General features: G+C 47.6%; 1 long non-coding RNA gene across 1 annotated transcript; it reads right to left on the bottom strand.

Annotated features, from left to right (window-relative positions):
* Positions 1 to 5,025: 5,025 nt before the first annotated feature.
* Positions 5,026 to 10,356, bottom strand: LOC128140088 (uncharacterized). Its single transcript, XR_008234613.1, has 4 exons — positions 10,313 to 10,356; positions 7,548 to 7,666; positions 6,941 to 7,038; positions 5,026 to 5,073 (listed from the first exon to the last, which is right to left on the bottom strand). It is a non-coding gene; the product is annotated as an uncharacterized LOC128140088 (long non-coding RNA).
* Between the last annotated feature and the right edge of the window lie 13,524 nt (positions 10,357 to 23,880).

Below are 23,880 nucleotides of genomic sequence, written 5' to 3' on the forward strand. Positions count from 1 at the left end.
AAACTGCAGCCACAGAGAGAACTGACAAACGCTGAAAGGACAAGGGATGCCCCAAGGGCAAAGGATTGACTGAGGTTGCTAAGCAAAACTGGAAATAAAACCCAAGTCCCATACTGGACCACAGCCTCTCTACTCATTTTATATATCTGGGCCCATAAAAGGCCCAGAATTAGGTTCAGCCCCTGCCCCACAACTTATAGGCCACTGCTGCTGACCTAAAAACCTGCTCCATGGCTTTCTCTCCTGCGTGCAGCTTGGCACACAGCACCCTCTGAGCATGTTTATGCTGAAAGCTGTGTTGCAATGCAGAGTTATTTTCCCAAGCGGGTACCAGAAGCTCTCCAGATATGGAAGCAGAGAGCTCCCACATTTTCCTTCACCCTTTTTAGCCAGATTTTGCATGTAGCTCGGTGCCTTCTATGCGTTTGTACACAAAAGCTTCATGCAATATTTACGCAAAGCTATTTCAACTATTTCTGTGCTGTTGTTCACTGTGCAATGTAGACGTTGCTTCAAAAACAAATTGCAGCGCTAAATGAAATCTGTCTTAATGTTCAGATTTATTTATCTTGCCACTTAGCATTTGGTAGATTTCGGTCCGATTCCTCCCTCCCAAGTCACCTCTTCCGCTCTGAGGAGTATAAGATACTGCTTGTCTCCTGTACTCCCTGCTGACATTTCTGTGTTCATCCTTCGCAGTGCATCGGTTCCAGGAAGGAAAAGAAACACAAGAACTGCCAAAACAGTCAACTGCCTACATCACACGGAGAGCAGAATGCAGCTTCGACTGAACCAGTCTCACTGTGCGGCTAGGATCAGCGAAGAGGAAGGGAAGGGGAATCTGAAGAAGAGGAACTCGGGTTTCTCCCCATAGATGAAGGAATAATAGGGTGCCAGAGAAGCAGTGGGAATTAGGAGGCTGGACAGCATGGGAGAAGGAGATGTGCAAGTGAGCAGCCAGCAAGACATGCCAAATTACGTGAATAATAGAAGGAAAACAAGATGTGACCAAAGACACCACGAGTGAGGGGAGGGCCACAGAAGACTATTCAAGAACTAGGATGCAGCTCAGCAGAGTGTAGGTCCTGGAGACAAGGGGAGGGAGAGCCCTGAAAGGCAGGGTTTGAGGGCAGCAGAAAGACTAAAGAGAATGAGCATAAAATACAGTCCTTTTAATTTAGTCAGGAAGGCACCGTTCAGAAAACAACAAAATAAAAGAGTCCATAAGCAGTAAGAGAAAAAATCTGGCAATAGGTGGTGGAATATAGATGAAAGACAGAACCAGAAAAGGACAGTAAGGTGAGAAGATGGAGAAAAGGGTGCCTTTGCTAGGTATCGTCCTCACGTAAAACAGATATTTTAAGCACAGAAGGAACAAGAGACTAAGACTGGTTTCTCCCCTCTCGGTTACACTGCAGTTGATCATCCCAGTGAAAAACTAGTCTGAGATAAGAGGGAGGCCCCAATCCCCAGATTAGCTCTGACTAGACAGCCCTTGGAGGCCTCTATCTCAGCAAACCAAACATCTCAAAACTCTTAGCAAGGGCTAAGTAATAGGACTCTCACATGAAAAAAAATCCCTGAGTCCAAAACTGTCTTCCATTCCTCTCCTGGCTTGTGGCAACAGCTGAAGGACTTGGTCTTACACTCCTTTGTAAAGTTGCTGTTCCTTCACTGGGGTAATCAGCTGAAATCCTCCAAAAACAAATAATCCCAGGTTCCTCATCCTAAACTCGAACATAGAAACTGCAAGGAGGGAGGCAGTGAGTTATCTGCAGGGAAGGAGAAGAGATGATGATTGAGGAGCTCTGTTGCTAGGATGTTATGAGAAGTGTAATTCTGTCTGGTACAGAGGCAGTTATGAAATGGCTCATCTTTTATGATTATCCTGGTTCATCTCTTATGATTATACTATTAGGGGAAGGAAATGCTGCGTTCCCTTTGCATTTCATATATAGGGAATAAAGAGATGGTCTCTGCTCCATGTTGCTTACAAGACAAGAAAAAGCAGGTGGCTGCCACCCGTAGTATAAAAGGAGCCCTGAGAAAGCAGTGGTTGGCACAATGGGCAGTGAATCCAAAACACAGAGCAAGGGGCAAGACTTTCTGATCCCCATCTCACCATTAATTTCCTTCCCACTGGGAGCGAACCCCTACATCCCAATGCATACATTTGTCTTTCCCTCTTCCACCCCTGCTGATCATTAAATTCAGTTTAGATTAAATGAGGCCAATTAACACTTGTTACTTTTCCTAGGTTCATTTCTGACCAGTCACACTAAAATGAGTGCAGGAAATTGCAGAAATTAAGAGGCACATTGCAATTCCCTGTTTGTAAAATGAAAGCAATTGCTTTCCTTGCTTATTGTAACACAGCCCGTCGGAGCCAGGGTGATACGTTATCCGGAAACATCCACGTGGGGACTATGCTTGAGACCCACAGCTGTCACGACGCCTCTGACACTTTATTTTAATCTATTCTAATGTTAATTTTCTAAGCATTTCTTAATTGCATTGGATAATATAATAGGGTATAAATCTTATCAGCAAATCAGACTGACATCAGTTTGTGTTATCATATTACCATGGTTACATTATTATTACAAGTGAACCTTGCACTCATTACTAACCACAAACAATTCTAGCAAATAACCTAAACTGAAGCAAAATATCTTGGCAGTGTTTCCATTTTTTTGTCAAACAAAACCAATTTCTCTGGGTGATGGGTAACTGCGGCATACCTATGATGCATTTTACTCTTCTCAGACTTCTGCAGCCTATATTTATTTCCTTGCATTTGTACAGCATCGAAACATTTCCATGCTGTCAACAAGACGCAGAGGCCAAATTCCTTAAACGCAGAACACGGAGTAGGATCTTTAACACAAACTCACGATATTCAGATGACAAGCACTACCCCAGCCTGTCAAAACATTACTACATTTAGTAGTTATGGCAAAACCTGCTAGTGACTGCTACATTAGGAACCATTGACAACTTGACTAGGTCCCTCAAGGGTCCAGTTTCCCCTCACTCTAATCTGATCTGACTGTGGTCTCCCACCAAAAGACACAGTCCCACCTTCCCTCACCCCCAGTGCCACTGCCCATGTGCCAGGTGAAGGGACAGACATGTCCCATGGGGTCACTGCGATGATCTGACTCCCCTGATCTGATGTACAGGAGGGGAACACGCGCTGGAACCGGGCAGAATGGCGATGCTGTTCCTTTCCCAGCTCCTGACTGTTAGTTTGGGCATTTCCTACATTTGGCTATTCCTCTGCTGCAGATCATCGTCCCACCAGCTGTGCAGGGACCGTGGCTGGAAAACAGATCGCTATCCTGATCTGAGTTAAAAAACCCTCTTCTTTCCTTTTCGTTAACCCAGATATTTCAACAATCCACTTTTAAGCATGAGCAGTTGTACTGGCACGACTGAGAAGGCAGAGTTGTACAGGAATGAAGAGACAAGAGCAGGAAACCCTCCAGCAAAAACCTCCATCCAGAGGGAATGTGGAAGGAAGGATGGACTGTATGCAAAACAAGAAGTCACCCAGGAGGCCATGGAAGAGGATGCAGACAACAGCTGCTTGTGGGAAAGTGACTTTAGAGCTTCTCCAGACATTCCTGTCAGACTATGAGCCATGCGAAGACATTCGTTTCTTTTTTGCAGGCAGCAGCCCATCTGTTGAGTCAGGAAGAGGACTGATTTTGAATCACCCATTGCTGCCTTCAAATGGTGTGGTGCTCTCTAAGGCCATGAAAGACCCACTTCTGCTTAGCAAAGGAGCCAGAGCAGTGCAGAACCTCTGGAGGGCTGGTGAGCCCCGAGGCCAGCGAGGGATCGCAGTGCGGCTCCAGCAATGCCTACTGCCCGCGTCAGGTGTCAAACTGACAAGGAAGATGGAAAACTTGCTTCTAGTCCCTAGATTAGGGAAGGCGTGGGAGAGAATTGGATGGAAAGGGTGGAAAGCCAGGCAAGATCAGCTCCATTTTTACCTCTGTTTTAAGGATAAGAGAGGGTCTGATAAGGACAACATGGGGAGGGGGAACATGGAGTTAAACAAACCAGTGTCACTCATGATGTTCACAGCTGACAAGAAGCAGAGCTTGAAGCTATCCCCCTCATTGTTCACTGTAAAGAAACTTTACCGGCATTTTAGCAAATCACCTAATACATCATGTCCTAATGCTAACTGATGGGGACTGCATTCCCTCCCCAGGCTCATGGACACGGTTCAAATGAAGTCAGAGCTGGACTGCTCCAAGTGACACTTTCTTTCTCACTTTTTTTTTTCTTTCTCCCTCATCACCAAGCAGATGATGTCAGTTGAGTTCTGCTGCAATTACTTTTGATTTATCCTTACAATATCATGTCTGATGTCCTTGTACTTTGACTCCTTTTCTTCTCTTGGCCTGGATTTCATCTTTACATTTAAAAAAGCCTAACCTTTGGTGACATGGACTTCTGCTTAGTTTAATGCCTTCTGGCACCCATGCTGCCAGTGTTCATCTCAGCACATCAGGCTGGGAAGAGCCCTCACCAGCATGGCCTTTGCAGAGGAATATCTATTTAACTGTGAATAATCAGCCACTGGGAGTGGAAGAATAGAAATGATGGGCTTAAATTACAGCTTGAGATTTAGACAGCCTGGGAAAAATTCCCAACAGAAGGAAGCAGAAGGAGAAAGGAGGAGGAGAAAGCTTCTCCATCGTAAGATGTCTTTGACAAAAGGTTAGGCATGAATATGTCAGGATCGATAAGGACTCTTCAAGGGACAACAAGACACTGAGCATGAGCTCATGCTCTTCAGGTCCCACATTAACGTAGGCTCCAAAGGCAGCCAGTCCAGTAAAGCAAGTCCATGCAAAGGCCAGACCCAGTCCTACCACTGGCTGCCTTCCCTTCTCCTCTCCCTCTGCCTTCAGTACTCAATCTTCCCTAGAGAACCACGCATCCTTGCTTACCGGGAAAGGGAGTCCCACCGTACCTGCGCTTGGCTACACAGAGATCCCTCCCTCTTGCCATCACCAATACCCCTGATCTAGCCTTCAGAGACCTACCCATGGCAGCCTGCACAGAGAACCACTCATGCTGCTGAGCCCTCCCTTGCTCCTTCACGTTGCTAAGACCCTCTGCTCCTCCAGCAAAACCCATCTGTGTTCCCCTCTCAGCTCCACATGCCCAGCAGCCCCACTCCGCTCCAGCTCTCTGCCGAGAGCAAGGAGGGCAGAACGGGTCTCACCTCCAGCCTTCCTTTTTCCCTGTGCTGCAGCAGAAGGACATCCACGTAGGGGTAGGGAGGAGGGAGGCAAAGCGCAGCAGGGCAAGAGAGGCAATGCTCTGGCAGGCTCTGCTTTGGGGACACTGCAAAACCACGGTAACATTGCTACTATAATTCAGTAAAGCAACAGCTCTCTTGTTATGCAGTGGTGTAGCACCGTTTCAGCCTGTGTGAACACTTACCCCATACAGGGCTAACCTAGCCAGCTAATGTACAGTCGGTAGTGAAGGTATAGCAATAGTGACACCTGCGTGGCCCAAATATTTTGTCCCAAACAGGCTTATATATTTCATGCTCTCCTTGCTAGCTAAATCATTGCGCCTACCTCACCACACATCCATAAACAGCTCAGCTTTCAACCCAGGACCAGAGAGGTTCATGCTCAAAGTAGTAAGTCCTTCCCAGAAGAAAGGACATAATTTGCAGCACAATTTGCATTCAAACTGCCTGCGACGAAGGCAGAGCTGGCTGCAGTTGTGCTCTTTGGATGGCCTTGGGACCCCTCAGCTGAAGCAAGCCACGTGATGGGAGGCTGGAGCTGGGCAGAAATGCTCACGGGGAGGCTTTCCGATCAAGCCTTCCTGCACGCTGTGGGAAGCTGGGCAAGATCAAACTGTGTGCACAACAGGTTTTAGTTCATACAAACCTGACAGTAACAGCAAGGACCTGTGGGGTTTTTTTTCCTCAGCAAATTCTAACCCTACAGCCTTTAAAGGAGTTCATTTAGTCTCAGCTGATGCTCCCTTGGACAAAGGCCCCTTTACATCAGCTCCACTGCCATTGAAAAATAGCCCTTGAATATGAATCAGAGGCAACCTGCATGTATCTTATTTGCACCAAACAGCACATTTTATGAAGTGGCTTTTAACTTCTTTTGGATACGGGCAAGCTGAGGTGGGCTAAATAACTCAACCAAGGTCACAAGACTTCAGTGGCAGAGGCAGAAGAGATTAGGTGTACCGTGCCCTGTCATTTGGGCTCTCCCTTTAAACCAGAAGTCGTCACACCTGTAAAGGAAGAAGGCTCAAAAGATCTTGTGGTAGTATCTGTCTGCTAGGCGGTCCTCAGTGCATCACTTCACTCATCGCTATCTCACCCTCACATTCTTTGCATCTAAGAACTTAATTTTGCAATTAAGAACTTAACCTAAAATTTTAAGCTTCATCTCCACCCATTGTCTCTCCCGGTTTTCTATACTCAGAGGGTTAACAGGAGTGAGTCTCATTTAGTGTATAACAACAAGTCAAGGAACCACTAAAAAAACCCCCGGCGTAAATCTCTTTGCCTGAAAGAATTCCCTTTCCACTGTGCTGCAGAGAACAAACACAGACCTCTTGCTGTTGCTTAAGGCACGTGCCTGGAGGAAGGCGAGTTGTCACTGGCTCCAGGCTTTGCATCAGTGAGTCCCATAAAACTTGGAAGGTCAGGTGTGCAGTCATGGAGCCTGTGACACATAAACAGCAGGATCTGAATCAGAACAGATAGGGCTCTGGAGAGACTTGCTGTCAGTCTCTAAGCCTTATCTTAAAACCTGAGCTGAGAAACTGCCGCACACAAAAGGCTGGCTTTGAATTCAGGTGCAAACTGACCTGCAATGGTACCTGAATCTCTGTTGTTCTCATTGTTCCACCATTTTTTGAGTATTGAGGCTCTTACCAATGTTGGCTTAAGAGGGAATATCACTTTTTAATCTTTTTTAATGAAGGCTTTGTCCTGGAAGAACACGTTTTCTATCAACCCAGGCATCTGCAAACCTGCAAGAGAAAAGAATGGCATTTCAATTTCCAGAAATTATTGGCCCAAAACTTTAATCTGAATCTCACAGCTGAGCTGTTGATTCAGGGCGTGCTGCATCTTTGCGTTACCATTTGCTGTATTAGCATCAGATGTGCAGACAGGAACACTTTCTTAGAAAAATAGCCTGCAACAGCAAGGCAGCACTGGGGAAGTTAGTTCGTTTCAAAAGATGTTGGCATTGCAAATCAAAGCCTTTCTCTCATATGGCACTGTTAGTCATGGGACAGCACTGCCAGCCCTGTCCCGGGACCGACTCAGCAGCCGGCCTGCCTGTCCCTCCAGACCTGGGAGAGGACACAGAGGAGGGAGGGCTGCATCTGGTTTGTCCGGAGAAAGCCGCTTCAGTCCTGCGATTTTAACTTTGTCTTTCCTTGAAAAGGAAACCTAGTTTCTGGTAACCATTTTGGTGCCTCTGCATTAGGCTGAAATTGTTGCCCAGAACTGTTCCCGCTTTTCAGATGATTACCTCCAAGTGGCTCTCAGATTCCAACTGTTCGTCGCATGCATAATGTATTTCATTTCAAGCCTTTCATCTGTGCATAAGCTTTCCATCTATTTCCATCCTGGTCTCAGACGCCCTTTTACCTGTAAAGCAGGAAAAGTTGCTATTTTCCCCCCTTCTTTCTGGAGTCTCATTTTTCTCAAACACTGCTTGCCAGTTCCAGCTCTTGTGCCACCCAAACGCTATTTCAGGGGATGAGGTTCATATCCATCCTCTTGTTGCAGACTTTTGAGGACACCTCCTTTCCAGCAGTATCTACACTGGCTGAAAAGCTCACTGCCTGTGTCTACTCTCTGTTCCCTGCTGTGGGTGACAGATCAGCCAGCTGTGTTCCTGTGATCACTCCCTAACCCACGGGAAGCCAGCTTAGCTCATCCTCACTCACTCCTTTTAACCAAACCGACTTCAGGGGCTCTCACAACAAGGAGAAGCTGGATACGAGGAGCAGCACAGCAGCCACCAAAAGAGGATATCAGAAGGCCTGCAGTGTGCCTCTCCACTTGGACCAGCAAACCAGCGTCACACTTCGACATCCCGGTATTGCCATGCTGCCTTGAGATCACTGATGGAAACTGCAGAACAGCTGAACTTCTCTAGGAGTTGTGCTGGGGCGTGTGTTAAATGTCCATAACTCCCCGTGCTCTCTTCATAATCACCTGGTGGCCAGGGACAAGTCATTTAGATGATTTGGAATAGCAATGAGAGCACATTTAGAGAAACAAGCCTTCAAAGCAGGAATGCAGAGCTCAGCAGTCAAACATCCAGGAGTATCTGGATGCCACTTCTTTTCCAAATCCTTTCAGATGCAGCCTAAGGGGTTAGTATTGACTTTAAAAGCCAGGGGCCCTGATTCAACAAAAACAGCTAAGCACTTAATAACATTAAGCACATGCTCAAGTCTCTTCCTATTCAACAAAGCACTTAAGCACATACTTCACCCCTCTTAGATGGCCCAGAACCAAAACACTGGGTTCTCAGAATTTCTTCAACCTTTATTTAATTTTGGAGGAGGGACAGGAATTTGAACCTTGATCCATGTTTTGCAAAGGGTCCCTATTTGCAAGTGAGTCAGACTCCAGCTCCAGACCTACACACCCAAATGCTGGCACATTCATGTTTTGGATTGGGATCTGAATTTTTCAGCCTGCGCCTTGCTCTGATCTATGCTTCATTCTATGTTCATTGAAGAGATTGAACTGCAGGCAGGGAGCTGTTAAACCACGTTTCTGTGCAAGGTTTAAACTGATGATACCTTCCCCAACTCCACCTAACTGACATGCAAAACTGAGTCACCACCTCAGTGTATAGCGCGCAGATGCTCAGCCTAGGAGTGTGCAGGATTTGCACAGCTCCTCCAATTTAGCTGCTCTTCCAAAAACTTAAACCCACCACAGCCCAGCTCCATAGCCCAACTCCCAGAGTCACGTGAAATCCGCAGCCTTTGGTTATTATTAAAATGTCATATAACGTTCACTTAGTGGTTGCAGAGGGAAAGTGCAAAGGGAGCGAGCCCGGCGTGCTGTGAGCCCGCCGGGGGATGCAGCCGAGGAAGGGGACTGACAGCCAAGAGGGAGAGCCTTGATCTGCCTCCGAGCTGTTGTTTCAAGCTGAGGCAAACGTCACCACATTGCTTTGCGCACATTTCCAAATGTCGCTGATTCCTCCAACACCTTCTCCCCGCCCCCCCCCTTTTTTTTTTTAAATTTTGATTTGTTTATAAAAAAAGCTGAGATCCTCCAGAGGGAAGCAGCAGGCATCAGGGAAAGTAGCAAACAAATAAAGAAATCAAAACAAAAACAGCTGGGCCACGTGGCTAAATCCGAGCCCACTTCACATCTCGCACCAGTGCCAGTCGCATCTCAGTGCGTGGAGCTCAACTCTTCTCCTCTCTTGCTTTGGCAAGGGAGCTCCAGGGCTGCTGGCAGGGCAGAATAAAGCTACAAAATAAAAAGCCAGGCTTGTTCCAGGGAGATTGAAAACAAATAGACTGCCAGTTGTCTGAGCGAGCAGGGCAAATGGTACTCAGACACCCAAGGCAGCAGGAGGAGGTGAGAGCCCTCCCATAAGCATTACCAGTTACCTGGAGGCGGAAGAAAATAAACCTGGTTAAAAAGAAAAGGCAGAATTCAAATAGCCGCATCATGGGCCTGCCGGGAAGAGCATCACTGGAGGGTTTGTTTATTAAATGGTTGCCAGAGGGACAAGAGCAGGAAGGAGCATCCAGCCAAGGGCTATAGGGCCCATAAGGAGGCTGTCACTTTGAAGCAACAAAAGGCCCAGGGAACCAGTTGGCCCTTCCTTGCTGGTCACGGCACTGAGAACACCAGGAAAGTCAGAGCAGCTGGAGGGACTGGTTCACTCAGGCTTCCCTCCATGGCTGCTGGGGACCGATAGACATCCAAACAGCTCTTGTCCTTCCCAGGCAGCTAGACTCAAGGGGAGACAGGCACAAAGACTAAACATGAGACCACTAATGAGGAGAGGTAGGCATGACAACTGCCTTGCGGGCAATAACTGCCTTAAACCTGCCCTGTTAATTGGCTTTCCACTATACCTGCTCTGAACAAAGGCACATGGGCTGGAGACACCGAGCGTCCTTCAGTTGGGCGGCAGATAAAGAGGCTGCAGTAAATGCCCCGTCTTACCGAGCGGGAAGCGGAGATGGGGAGATCTGCCTGAGCTAAGACACGGAGATGAGAACAGAGCTGGCACAGGCACACGAATCTTACTAGTCACCATCTGGCGCTACTGCCGCAAGATCAGGCTCCTTCACACCACTGGATGACACACTTGAACAGGGATTCCTCCAGGGGAAGATCAGACTTGGAAAACTTGAAGAAAAAAAAAAATAAGAAAATTAACAACTCCTTGCAGCCCAGCAGCACTTTGAGAACTTGTCATGCTCAGCTGGGCTCAGCCGTGTTGCTGGGAAGCGGTGCTGTCAGCCACCTCTCTGCATCGGCGGTGGCGATGCCGAGGTGCACTGGTTCGGCAGATCATTTCCCAGCCTTTGGAAATGGATGACATCCTGGTGCAACGAGCTCTCAGAATTACCCCCCTGCATTGCAAGAGACAAACACAGCACCTTGCATCGTTGTGATGAGGCAAGAATTTTATCTTTCATGGACATGAAGGCACTAACCACAGCATATTTGAGAGGGCCACGGTGTTGGGAAGGACTGGATGGCAAGTGTTGGTACAATAACAAGGGTTTGGCTCCTGGGTGTCACTCCCTGCTCTAGATGCCATTCCCTGTCCTCTCCCATCCTGCTCTGAAGCCAAAGCAAGATAAAAGGTGGGGAGAGGATGGACCCAGCCCAAGAACCACATCCAGTCTGTAGGGTGCTGGCTGGATTGTGCTAGTCTGCTCAGACCTTCCCCACCACTCCCCAGATCACAGGTCATTTCCGATTAGGGGCACCAACCCTAAATGTGGGTGCAACCCCGGGTTTACCACAGCAGGGGTGTTGCCAGCACTTCCAGCTTAATGCACAAAGCCCTGATGATCAACACTGGCTTAGCCGAGAAGCAGAGGAAAAGCTCCAAAGGATGTTACACTCTCTTGTCTTTCCCAACCTCTCCCAGCAGCTTATCCAGGCAACCTTTTAACTAAAGTGACCACAAAACATCTTTCATTCTTGTCCCCTAGTACGTACACTGGCTTATTTTCTATCCTACAATTGCCGAGACCATCGGAAACCTGCAGCCCTTGGAGAGCACGCGATGGCTGCAGCAGCCACCCTGAGAGATTTATGAGGGCAGCAAGCTCTTGGTTTCCCTGGTCACCCTCAGAGGATTTACAGCCCCATGCATTGAGAATGAACAAAGACCTGCTGTTCCTCATCAGAGACCTTATGATTCTGTCTGTGGGGAGGAGGCTTCAAACATAGATAACCTTTGCAAGGAGAAATAGCCATTCCTGGATGTAACATGAGAGACAGGCAGAAAGAAAAGCATCCGCAGTGCTCTGGGGAATCTCAGAAAATGAAGCTGGGAGTTTGCGTTGTTTGTAAGGGTGGAGAAGAAAGGTTAGTCGTGGGGCAGCGGGAGGAGGAAAGGAGGTCGGTAGCAGGGTTTGTTCATGTAAATTTGGCTTCTGGGCCGATTTTTCTCTTGGATGTGACACAATTAAAAGTTGCTTCTGCACGGGACTCAAGTTCCAGCTTCTTCTTCTATCTACAGAGCACACGGTATCTTGAGGTCTGCACCGGTAGTCTTGGACTCCCGTTTTCAGCGGGCTATGCTCTTTGACATACAGATACGATGCACCTATGGGCAGTTTTTGGAGTACAAGGGCTGATAAACTTTCAAAGGCTTCACTGGAGTCTGTGCACTTTGCCCCTCTATCTGTGCCGGGGCTCTGATCTTCCTGTAATCAAGAAGAGCGCTTCCAGCAATACTTTCTAAAAGACCATGCTACACAGCCGTGACCTGTATGGTTTTCCTCTCAGCTTGTTATCCAGTCTTAAACGACTGGCATGAGACTTGCACTCAGCCGAAATACTTGATTCCGCTAATGGATCTGACCATGAATCCCACACAGCTGTTTACTGTACCCTTTGTATTGGAGTCATCAATGGAGGAAGGACGGTAAACAGTAATTACTATGCAGATTTCAAAGAGAAGTGCATCTGTGCCTTTGGTTTCTGCTTTGTTTGGTGACATCTTCACAGGACAAAGTGGAGGTTTTTTCCTTAACCCTTAGATGAACAGGGGAAGTATGAATTTGTTGTGATACTAGTTGTCATATACATTTAAAAAAAAAAAAACCTAACAACAAACAGTAACACCATTCCCTGGGACTGAAGATGCTGCATCTCAGTAAGTGACTTCCTGGAGGAATATATCCACAAAGGAGCAAATTCCCATTCTAATTAGAAGGGAATCTCTGAGACAAGCTTTTCCATGAAGGAAACAAAAAGGCAGAGCTGACACATCTAATGCATATATTAACACTAAAGACATGGAAATTAATTGGATTTATTACTAGTCACAGCTGCAAAGACGGCTCATTTCTAAGTTTATTTTACAGAAAGTGGCGGGAGGAGTGGGATTTAATAGTCATCTCAGTTAAGGTAATGAGCCAAAACTAATGGTCTCTTCTTGTTTAGAGAGGCCCCAGTTCAGTGGAGCACCCAAGCATGTGTGCAGCTCTCACCGTGGTTTCCAGGGGATGCTTTGCATCTGCTGGAGTGTTTGTTGATGAGTAGGATGCTTACAGACGCTTACGGTCTGGGAGGGAGAGGAAGCATTTTTCTGAATGGCAGTCAAAATCAATGGGATGATCAGTTAGGATCATCCCATGTTACCATTTCTGTCCAGAAGAGAGGAAATGACTTTCCAGAGAAAAAAAAGACAATGAGAAACTCAGCGTCATGAGGAGTTCCCTGCTGTCTTTAAGTTCTTAGTGTGAAAACAACAAAATCTGTCCCTGCACTTGCAGGTGATGAAGTGCAACAGAGAGTCCGGCAGGACTCACACCCTATGCACAGGGCACAGCTGGGACAGAGGTGATGGCACAAGTACAGTGAAATTAATTGCATTTCAATTATAAATCAAAACTAAGTAAATCCAGCCTGCCTACAAAGAGTTTTTCAGCCGTTCCAGAAAGATGGCTGGATCCTGCAAGAAGGCTAGTTGCTGGAAGGACTGGGGCTGGGCTTTCTGCCGTGACCAAGCTGCAGAAGGAACATAATTCCTTTTTTTCCTTTTTTCCTCTCTCCCTCTCCTGACTGCAGGGTCTCATGCCCTCCCTAGCCCAGCAGAGCACAGTCTTTTTCTTTTTTTTCCCCAGGTTAGTTTTCTGCTATTTTAACAAGCCGAACCAGCTTTCCAAGGGGTTGGGTCCATTCCAAAAGAAAGCCATAGCTACCTTGTGATGGCTCCAGCAGGTACACCACTGAGATGGGAAGCCAGGAGCCCAGCTGCAGCTCAATACCGGCACCAATGTCCCTAAATAACAGCCTCTCTCATGTTTTCTGGGCCACATCACTTGAAAGGATGCTGAAAAGGTGCCCAAAGGAGATTTCAGAGATCCCTCCTCTCCTGTGGATGAAGAAAAACAGAAGGTGTTCGATGGGAAAACTGACCATGGAAGTGGCAAGATGGGTGTCATTTGCAAAGTACTTATCTCGCCTCTCCATAAGACGGTTTGAAGGATTTTGGTAGCTTCCTTCCCAAATTGGAAACCAATTTTTTGAGGCAAAGACAGGCTGCCTTAGGAAGGGAGGTGTTAGACTAACAACAAAAGGGAAAGGTGCAAATAGGGGACAAATGGAAACTCATTTAGCACATAATGAAGGTGCTGAGAACAAAATTAATCAAAGCAAAGAAGGAAGTGGAGAGAAATTCTTTCATCACGTATCCACCAAAGGTAGGTCCTGGCTAATAAATGGGAATCATTGTTGTACAGGCAAAAATTTGGCCCAGCTGGAAAGATGGAAACCTGGTGGGAAGCTGATTGGAGTGTTAAAATCATGGCTTTTAGGAAGGCTGAAGTAGGGACAAGATGGAGAACTGTTAGAAATAGGATCACGAGCATCCAGGTCATTGGACTCAGTAGTAAATTAATCTGAAAATTGACGGCTCAATCATCTAAAATAGAAAGCACAAAATAGACCAACCAGTATCTGCAGTGGAGCACAAAATCAAACCTGGGAACCATCTGAACATCTCCCTGAGCAGCTGCCAAAGGCAAGGAGGGGAAAAGGGCCAGATTGTCACGGGGAAACTTCAAATGGAGCAAATTCTGCAGGAAAGCTGCCTGCAGCACTGAAACAGCCTCCGTATTTGTAAAGATGATGGTGATTATTTCCTATCTCAAAAGAACTCATACATCCAACAGGGGAGAATTGTATATTAGACCTTTTTTCTTGGCAGATACAGAGAATTTGATCACAGGACTAAAAACGCACAGTAGCTTAGGTAGGAAGTGATTGCCACCTGAAAACATATGTTATGTGCAGACAGGATAAAATCAAACCCAGTAAGATATTGTCTTGCTGCTCTCCCAGGCTGCTGTTACAAACCTGAAAACAACCATGAGCCAAATCAGTTCAGAGAAAGAATTTAAACAGAAAAAAAAAAAACAAAAACAAAAACAAAAAAACCCCCCAAAACCCAAAACAAACCCAAAGAATGATAATTGGGGAATATTGAAGAATATTTCTCTATACTGACCAAAAGGCAAAATCCAACAACCAAGAGACTATTACAGTGGTTAAAACAACCCCTTCTTCACCAAGAGGAGAATAGAAGTACCCTTTATGAAACAAATGGGGAACAGGGAAGCCGAAGGCAGTGAATTCAAATCAGAAGGTAGGATCTATAGATCATCCATATGGGAAACAAAAGGGCACAAGAAGCAGGAGACAGACAAGAGAATTAGGGCAACTGCAGCATTTTTTTTTTAAAGTACAGGGAAACTTCTTGTTTTCCATGCGGGGAGAAATAACCCTGCAGAAAAGGCAGCAATGTAAAAGCAATATTTTTGGTGTGTGTCCCTTGAAAACAGCCAGATGGTAAGGTTAGATCATATGGGGCTGATGACATACTTTTCACTCCAGTGGTAACTAGGGTGATCATTAGACAGAGCCTAGATATTTTTAAATAAACAGGTTTGTACAACATGCAGCTAGGCAGAACTGTCTATGCTGGGCTTTTACCTTGAAATTTCCTGTTGCTGCTTTGTTGACACGAGCAACGCTGGGAGTTTCTGCGCAGAGGCATGGCCAAAAAGTATGTTAGGTAAGTATGGGTAATGCAACACCTAAAACACTGGGAGTAGCCTTACGGTAAATCTCTCCCATATCTTCACTGGTAGATACAAGTCAGTTCTACCATTGGCAAACAGATCTTTCCCGTTCTCATAAAGAGCGGTGGAGTTTGCCTCCCGGATCCCAGAGATTAAATCTCACAAGGAGTCCATGCTGTTGTTGCTGGACACTGCCCTCGGAGCAGCGAGGAGGACCAGGGCATTGGGTGGGACAGGATCTTGCTGACACTCCCTTACAGCTCCTGGGCTTGGGATTCGCTGTGGGATCAGTGTTTGCCTTTCCAGCTGGACACTCCCAAACCCACTTCATCTGGGTTTGTTAGCAAAGATCGTTTATTGCAAAGCTGGTTTAGAAACTCCATGTAAATAATCGTCAGCCTCTTCCCTGTTATTTAGCAGAGCTGCAGCCCTCCAGGGAGCTCCCAAAACATCCTCAGAGTTGCCGGAAAGGCAGAGTTAGTCACTGAAACCTCTCACTGATGGAGACAGATCCAGGCAAAGGGTGAGCCCAGGGCAGCTCAATGAGCACATGGCCAGGCTCACTCCCAGAACAAGGCACCGCTCTGCTCTCCACCTCCCTGACCAAGCCCATGCAGACCACCTTCCCATGCACGCAGGCAGATCCTCTTTTCAAGATGGGGGGGCTGATGCTTCACGGCACTGCTGCGTGATGGTGGCCATCCTGCTATTGTCCCACAAAGCCGTCCCCATTTCCACTGCAGCTGCATGGAAATCAGCCTGTGTAAACGTATCCCATGGGCCACTGTTGGCTCCACAGTCAATAGCTGAGCCGCCCCACTCATGGGACACGTGCAGAGGCATGTACCAGTTGGTATCTTCAACTTCCAGTGTCTTAAGAAAGAAGCAAATCTATGGAGAGCGGCACAGGTCTTCTGTATTTGTGCAGCCGTGGTGAGACAAGTCTCTAAACGATGTCCATACACACCCACCTCCACTTTCCCAGAAAACGCCTGTTACACCACTACAAAAAAACCCCCCTCGTTTATTAACTATTAATGAAAGCATTCTCCCAAGAGGTGGGAAGGAACAGGAAAGCCTATGAGCCCAACCCAGCTTACCAGAGCCAGAGATGTGGGGTGTGCAGTGCCAAGCAGCGATTGATGCAACATGAGCGGTCCTGAGCCAGTAAACAGAAAAGACCTGGCCTGGCGAAAGACAAGCCTAAATCCCATGGGTGTACAGCTAGGGGCTGGCTGAAAACTTTTGGACAAAAAGCAAAGAGCAAAGCTACATACCTTGAGTCCACCATGAACCGCACCATGCTCCTGCGTGCTGCTGGCTACAGTATATCAGTTCTTATTAATATGGACTGTTACTTAGCAAGGGAACAAGTCAATGGAATAATATACTTCAGATTCATTACTGTCATCTCACTCAGAATTATGTGTATTAATGACCAGATTATATCTGTTTATATAATACAAATTACCATAGAGTGACTGCAGGCATTGAAACGCTCCTTGTCTGTTTGACACACATAAATAATGGAGGAGCTCACGCTGCATTTGGTACACATGACTAACCTTTTATCCCTGGCACCCCGGTGCAGGCTGGAGAAATGACTCGGGTTTCAAATTCCTCGCTCCAGCTGTCATTAGCCTCGCAAAGTGTTAGCGAATCGGCGGCTAATTGATGTCCTTGTTGGACATTATTTTATTAGTCAGGCCTGGTGAGCATCAAGTGGAATTTTAATGCTCTTCTATCCTTGGGCCCGCGTGGCCGTAAGTATTAAGGCTTGTAAATAATTAACTGCACTCTAAGAGTTCTAGGAAGGGGCAAATAAGTTATTCTGTGGGTTCGGGCTGCTCCAGCTGGCCCTGGTGTTGCGACCAACATAGGGTCCTGGCAGAGATGAGTTGAGCTCTCCGCGGGGTGGAAAAAACAGCCCAGACCTCGGTCGCCCAGCGATGGTGGTTTATCAACCAGTTCTGGGGTTCACATCGTCCTTGGGTGTGGATGGTCCTCAGGGAAGCTGCCGTGGTGAAAAAGGAGAACCAGGAGTTTGCAAATAGCCTTGAGAGAAGGTTCAAATGAAGGCTCAAGGGATAAAGCTGCCCGGTGCTTGTTGCTGCACCAAAAATACATCATTGCGTCAAGCTGTCCCCAACATGTGGTGAGGAATAAAGGATTTTCACAACCCGCTGTGAGCTTCTGGCTTGTCTGAAAACCCACGTGCCGGGTCACGGAGGGGTTGGGGCTTAATGGCTGTGTCGCTCATCAGTCGGGGCACCGAGCGGCAAACCCATGCTGGTCCTGAGCGCCTTTCAGCAGCAAGACCGCAGCTGGGGCACCCAGGGTGAAATCGAACCCCTCCGCGAGTGTGGGGAGGAAGGTTTCACTTTGACAGTCTGCATGCAGAGCATGTTGCTTTGAAAATACTAGCCTTTTTGCTTCTACTTTTTGCTTTAAAACTGGGTAAATAACCTGAAAATGAGCACAGATTTATAAATCAAGGACAAAAAATATTTTTGCTTGGGTTGAAATGAAATTTTGAGAATATTTTCCTTTTTAAAATTTCATCCAATTTTTTTTCCTTTTCGTTTTTTAACAGCACTGGGAAGTCCACCATAAACCCAGACCTCCCAAGCTCACAGCCAGCGGATGTCCTCAGTACCATCCCCTGCTCATCTCTTGGGAATTCTCCCCTTCCTTTCCCTCCTCTAGCCATCTCTCTGTAACCTCTCTGGGGCAGGAATCGTCTCTTCCTACATGAGTATTCTGCATTTGTTCTCAAAGAGACCCTCTGAGGCAACAGCGCAATGCGAAAAATAAATAATTTAAAATAAAACCTTCCTCAGTCTCAAAAGATCCTTACTCCAGCCCTGCTTACGTACTGCACGGGCTTTCCAGGAGCTGAGTAAAAATGAACAGAGAACTTGAGCACACCAGGCTATTCATACATTAGGCAATAATTATAATGTATATTAACTGCCTGGGTGTTGAAAGAGTCCCAGCATGAGATTGCTTCTCTAATAGGAGACAGACGTGATAAAAGACAGTAATAGATTGCCTTTCAGATGTGGAATTAAAAGCAGCAACTCATCAGATTATTTTTTTTTCACAGCCTCTAATCACAAGTAGTTTCTTTTCAAGTCAGATTTCCATTTCCAAGGCTAAGCTCGGCAACACAAACAGAAATTAAAGGGGGGGCGGGGGGGGGGGGGTCCTATTCTGACCTCTCCGGCATCACAGGAACGGGGAGTAACTGCGTTCAGCTCAGCAGTGCTGCCCAGCCGGAGCGGGAGCCCAGGAGCCAGCCCACCTAGGCAGCCTTCTGAAGAGACTATCATCAAAAGATCAGGCTTTGGCAGCTTTTTTTTTTTTTTTTTTTTTTCCAAATGCTAGCTGCAGCCACTGAATTTCCTTTTTTAAGAGATAGCCTAGAAGATAAAGCTTTTGAATTAGAGCAATCAAACAAAAAAATGAAGTTACTTCAAAGCAGTGGCAGAGATTCTTAAAAACTGACATTTCCACTTACTGATCTAGTTTGTCTCTAGCAAGGAATGCTTTCCAGACAATTTTGGCTGCTGTTTTTAGAAGAAAAGTATAGAAAGCAGGAGAAGAAAAAGCTGGATTTTAGCTGAGCTGGGAAGCACAGTAAATAACATTCATTAGGTACTCCTGGACATTTTTAATGACTCAGAGTTTTAAATCGTTCATTCAACATCTTTACGGGCCAAAATATAGTATGGTTTCAAACTCAAATCCTTTGGCAGGAGCTGCATAATCCATAAAACATTTGAAGGGGGAATACAGGGGGAGAGGAAAGGAGGTATAAACTCAGGCTGAGAATGGTGTTGCTGGTCAAATTTCACCTAAATCAGCCACAAAGTCCACTTTTCTCTGTATTGATGGCACCTAAAAATGAAGGAGTCCAGAGCACCTCCGTCTTCCCACCCCCAAAGCCTGGACCAGCACAACCACGTGCACATTTTGGCTCCCAGTGCTCCCAGAGACCCCAAGCACGGGTTAACCAGGTTTCACCGCCCGCGTTTATAGTAGCTGAGCTCTTAAACACAGATGGCGATTTGGATCCGGCAGCACAAAAGCTGCATTTTTTTTTTTTCCACTGCGCTGTCCGTTTACCTTGGATGGGAAATAAGCTCTTCAGCAGCTGGGACTTGTTTGTGCCCCAATGCTGCTCCTGGGGAGCTGGGGCAATTGAAGGCAAAGCCTCGCAGCTTGGTCACGGCTCTCCTTGAGTAACGTGGGGATGCAGGGAGCACCCAGGAGCTTTTCTGGAGCCCAGGGGCTGGTTTTGGGTGCACCCCTATGGGGTATAGTCACAGCCACCTACTGGGAAGTTCATCCCCTTGCCCAGCCTCACCAGGTTGAGGCTGGTTATGGTGGTTTATCCCACCCGTAGCAATCTCTGATGCCAGTTAAAGGGAGTTTTCAGGGTGCTGGAATGGGCAGAAGTGTGAAGCCCATACCCAGAGCCCAGCACAGCCGTCGTTGGCAGGAGGCATGGTTGGTGGGCACGGTTGGTGGTTGGACTCGATGATCTTGAAGGTCTTTTCCAACCTAAACGATTCCATGATTTTATGATTCTATGAGGCCTTCTGGCTGACGGGAGACGTGAGCTCACGTGGCACAGACCTTGCAGCAGCAGCAAGCGGTGACATGGACCAAGTGACACCAGCTCCGCCACAACCCAGAGCCCCCCCCCAGACCGAGCTACAGCTGACCTGCAGCAACCCCCAGACCCCAGCTGTGCCGGCACGGGGAGGGGGGCCAAAGGGTCGGTGTCCTGGGGGAGAGAGACCTGATGCAACTGGGCTGCCCTGTTCCCCGAAAAGGGCTTGCTCCCGCAAACCCCGTTGCACCACCTGGCAGGGAGGGAGCGGGGAGAGGGCGGCATCTGGCAGCTGGGAAGGATGGAGAAATCGTGACGGAGCATTAAAGGCAGCGCCCGTTGGCCCGGGGGCTGTTTACAGGCATCTCACTGCTGGCCCTGTCCCCAGGGACACACACCTGGGCAGGGCTCCTTGAGGAAAACACCCCGTGGAGGAGATTTTAAGGAAAGTCTTCAGCATTTTGGGAACGGGAGCAGGCTGGGGGTGCTGCAAAAGCACCAGCTCACCCCGGGGCGGGAGCCTGGAGCTGAGATGACTTTTGTCGTTTTGGTATGAAAGCGCTTGGGATAAGCGTGGTCGGGGCCCAGATCTCACCTCCAGCGGTGTAAATCAGGAACGCATCCGCTGCCGTCCGCAGGGGCACGGCAGCAGAGCAAGGCCGTGACATTTGTCCAGAGGTGATGAGAAGCAGGGAAGATGCTTTTCTGTACATCGGTTTGACGAACATTGTGTTGTGGTTAAGAGATGTCTGGAAGAGCCCTGCGAGGGGAAAGGAAGAGAACACGCAGGATTTCCCGTTTATCAGCTGTAACCACCTCTTCCATCTCCGCTGTCAGACAAGAAAGAGTTTGCAGGAAGGCGCTGTGGTCTGGGCAGGAAAGGGATTTCGTCCCTATCACACCACACTGCGGCACATCAGGCCCCGCTGATGGTTTGCCTGGCTCAGACATGCTTTGCCTGGATCAGGCTTGCAGCCATGTGCGTTTAATTGCAGCGGCATCGCAGCCGTGCGGATTACCCAACACGTTCACCAGCTGGATATCGAACCTGTAGTCAAAACCAAAAGCCCACAAGTACAGAGCGTCTCACCACACTCCAGCTTGGCTCTGCTCCCCAACTCGGCTCATTCCTCCAGAGACAAAAGGCTCAAGCCCTGTGGCCGTTTACTTCACAGAAATAGGATCAGGACCTAAAAGTAGCCATTAACCCCCCTCCAAAAAGTCCCCATGGATTAATTTTTGTTGCTAAACGCTCTCCTCCTGCTCCCCCTTCCTCCCAGTATCCTGTTGCATGGAGAGCTCTAGCACAAAAAAATGCACAGCTGAAAATGAAGCATCCCCCCGAGAAAACAAGGAAACCAACTCAGTAGTGAGCCCTTCCCTTTACTGCCCCATGTGCTAAACCCATTGGAGATGAGCAGCGCAGACCAAGAAACCCCAGGACTTCCCATTTTCTTGCTCTTTTATGATTACATGTCCCCGCTACAAGCAGGCAATAAAATCCTGCAGCCGCATCAACAAAATTAGATCAATTCCACGGTTACATATCTGCCTTTAAACCTGACCAAATAACTCCTCATCCTAAGGAACCTGGGGAATAGCTCTTTATAGGGAGAGCACGAAAGGAGACAGAATCGAATTAAAGATTCATTCAAATTAAAAGGTTCAATTTTAAAAGAGGCAGGGCCAAGCGACAAGGAGCTGGGGAACGTATTTCTTAATGAGCTCAGTGGCAGGAGTATCTTTAATAATAGATCTGATGGGGGAACCATGTAACCCAGCAGTGCACGAGGCATTTCCCTCCGCGCCGCAATAAAATGAACGGCATGTGTCCCCCGCGCACAGGTGGTTGTTAATGCTCCGTCTGAGCCCGAGATTAACTTTCGGTGACCAGAAGAAAAATGTGGCATTGGTCTTATGGACAGGCCTGATGATGCTGAGCCAATAGCACAGGAGAGAAAGTGCCCTAACAAAAGGGAAAATAATGAATAGTTATGAAGGAAAAAAAAATAATTCTACGGTAAGATGAGATCCCCAGTAACTCGGTGGTGTCACTGCCTGGTCCTGATTTGAAAACAAACTCAGGAGGAGAAATGCTGCCTTCTTCAAAGTATGGATGAGGATTAAAAAAAGGGAAGGTTTTTCCCCAGGCTCTGGCCTTAACTGCTGGGGCAACCTCAAGGCAGCCACTTACAACATGGACAGGACTTCTCCTTATAAATAGATCACGATACATAAGGTGCTTGTTTTGATGAACCCTCAGAGCATTAAAAACATGCATGTATCGCTTAGACACATCATTTCCCCACATTTTCATTTTCAAAATGAGATTTCTCTAACTTTTTCTAGCTGAGGGAGCTGAAAATAAAAGGTACTTTACAGCTATTATCCCTTTTTTAAAGCAAAAATGCTTCCATTGCAAGGAAAACACAAGTTTTGTATAAAAAATTTAGTTTAAGCCCCCGGTGAGGGAGCTCTGAGCTGACAGCCTGGGCTTGGGGGGTGATAAGTCTCCCTGCCCCATTTCAGGAGCGAGCATCCCAGCAGCCTGGCAGCCCCTCTTTGGCTTCGAGCCCTCGCACTGATCAATAACCCTCCTTGTCACACGCCGCATCACACAGAAAGGCAAGGCAGGGAAATAGCCCCCCCGAGAAAAAAAAATTACCAAACCACTTGTGTCTAACCCGTGCAGGAAGCAGGGTCCAGTTTTAAAGAGCTTCGGAGCATTTCTCCATGGCCCCAAGCCTGCCCAGAGGATGCTTCCCAGCATCACCCAGCATCTCTGGTGGGACCAGCATCACCGGGGGTCCAAAGGCAGTTCCTGCTGGGGACAGGGCGGGGGGGTTTGCAGATGCTCACAGCTTTATTATCATTATTGCAGGCAACTTCAGCTCCATCATTGCAGCTCGGTTCTGCAGCTCTCCAGGCTTTTTTCAGTCAATTGAATCAAAACTTACTGTTCGATATTGCATCCTGAAACAGCGAGAGCTGCAGCCCGGCTGATTGCCGTCTCCCTTTCCGGGCCGGCGGGGGAATGCAGGAGGGGGGCAGCAAGAGGAGACAGGCACTTTCTGTGAGCGGGAGGTGAGATTTATGTGAACAGTTGTGGGAGGGAGGAAAGGGAGGGCTTTGGGGCTCAAGAAAAATCTGCAACTGTTTTTTTTCCATGGCCGGCTCCCTCGCCGGCGGCTTTGCTTTGCAGGCAGCCGGCTGCCAGCAGTACTGTCAAACTCATCACTCTCCTGCTGTGGCCACACAGAGGCTTTGCAGGAGGTTCCCGGGCACCGGAGAAGTGCAACAGGCTGCACGAAAGCAAGCTGGCAGCAAGAATGGGCAAGAGCTTGGCCAGGAAGACAGGCAGGTGGGGAAACAGGAAAAAAACAAAGAGAAAAACAGTTTGTGCCCCAACATCTCCAGCTGCAGATCAGTCTTTTTTTTCCCCCTTTATTTTCTTAGTTGACTTCAGTATGCTTCTCTCTCTTCTCAGCAGAGTCTGGCTCATTTTTCCCTCCCAGGGGAAAGACAGACTGCCCATGTCTGCAGCTGCCTCCAGGCAGACTGATTGCAATATATAACACATATATATATATGCATTTATATGCATATCTATATATAGGTGGTGCCCTGAGACTCCCTAAGACACAGGTATCCAAGGGCACAGTCCCATATCACCCCCTCACCTCAAACTTCTCCCTCCCTTGCCCCAAATTGGGAGGCATTTCAAAGTCAGGTTTAAGGTCTTTAATTTCTCCGCTGCCTCAGAAGACTTCCCTGCTTGCTAGAAGCGGGGTCTCCGCTGCGGCACCGCAGCCCCGGCTTTCGCAAGCCCCGCTCACCCCAACGCAGGATCTTGGTACAAACTTTTTACAGCAAACCATGTGGCAACCCATTTATGAATGGGCAGGGTTTGGGAAGAGGCCCAACCT

Source organism: Harpia harpyja, chromosome 3 (assembly GCF_026419915.1).
Source record: "Harpia harpyja isolate bHarHar1 chromosome 3, bHarHar1 primary haplotype, whole genome shotgun sequence".
Lineage (NCBI taxonomy): Eukaryota > Metazoa > Chordata > Aves > Accipitriformes > Accipitridae > Harpia > Harpia harpyja.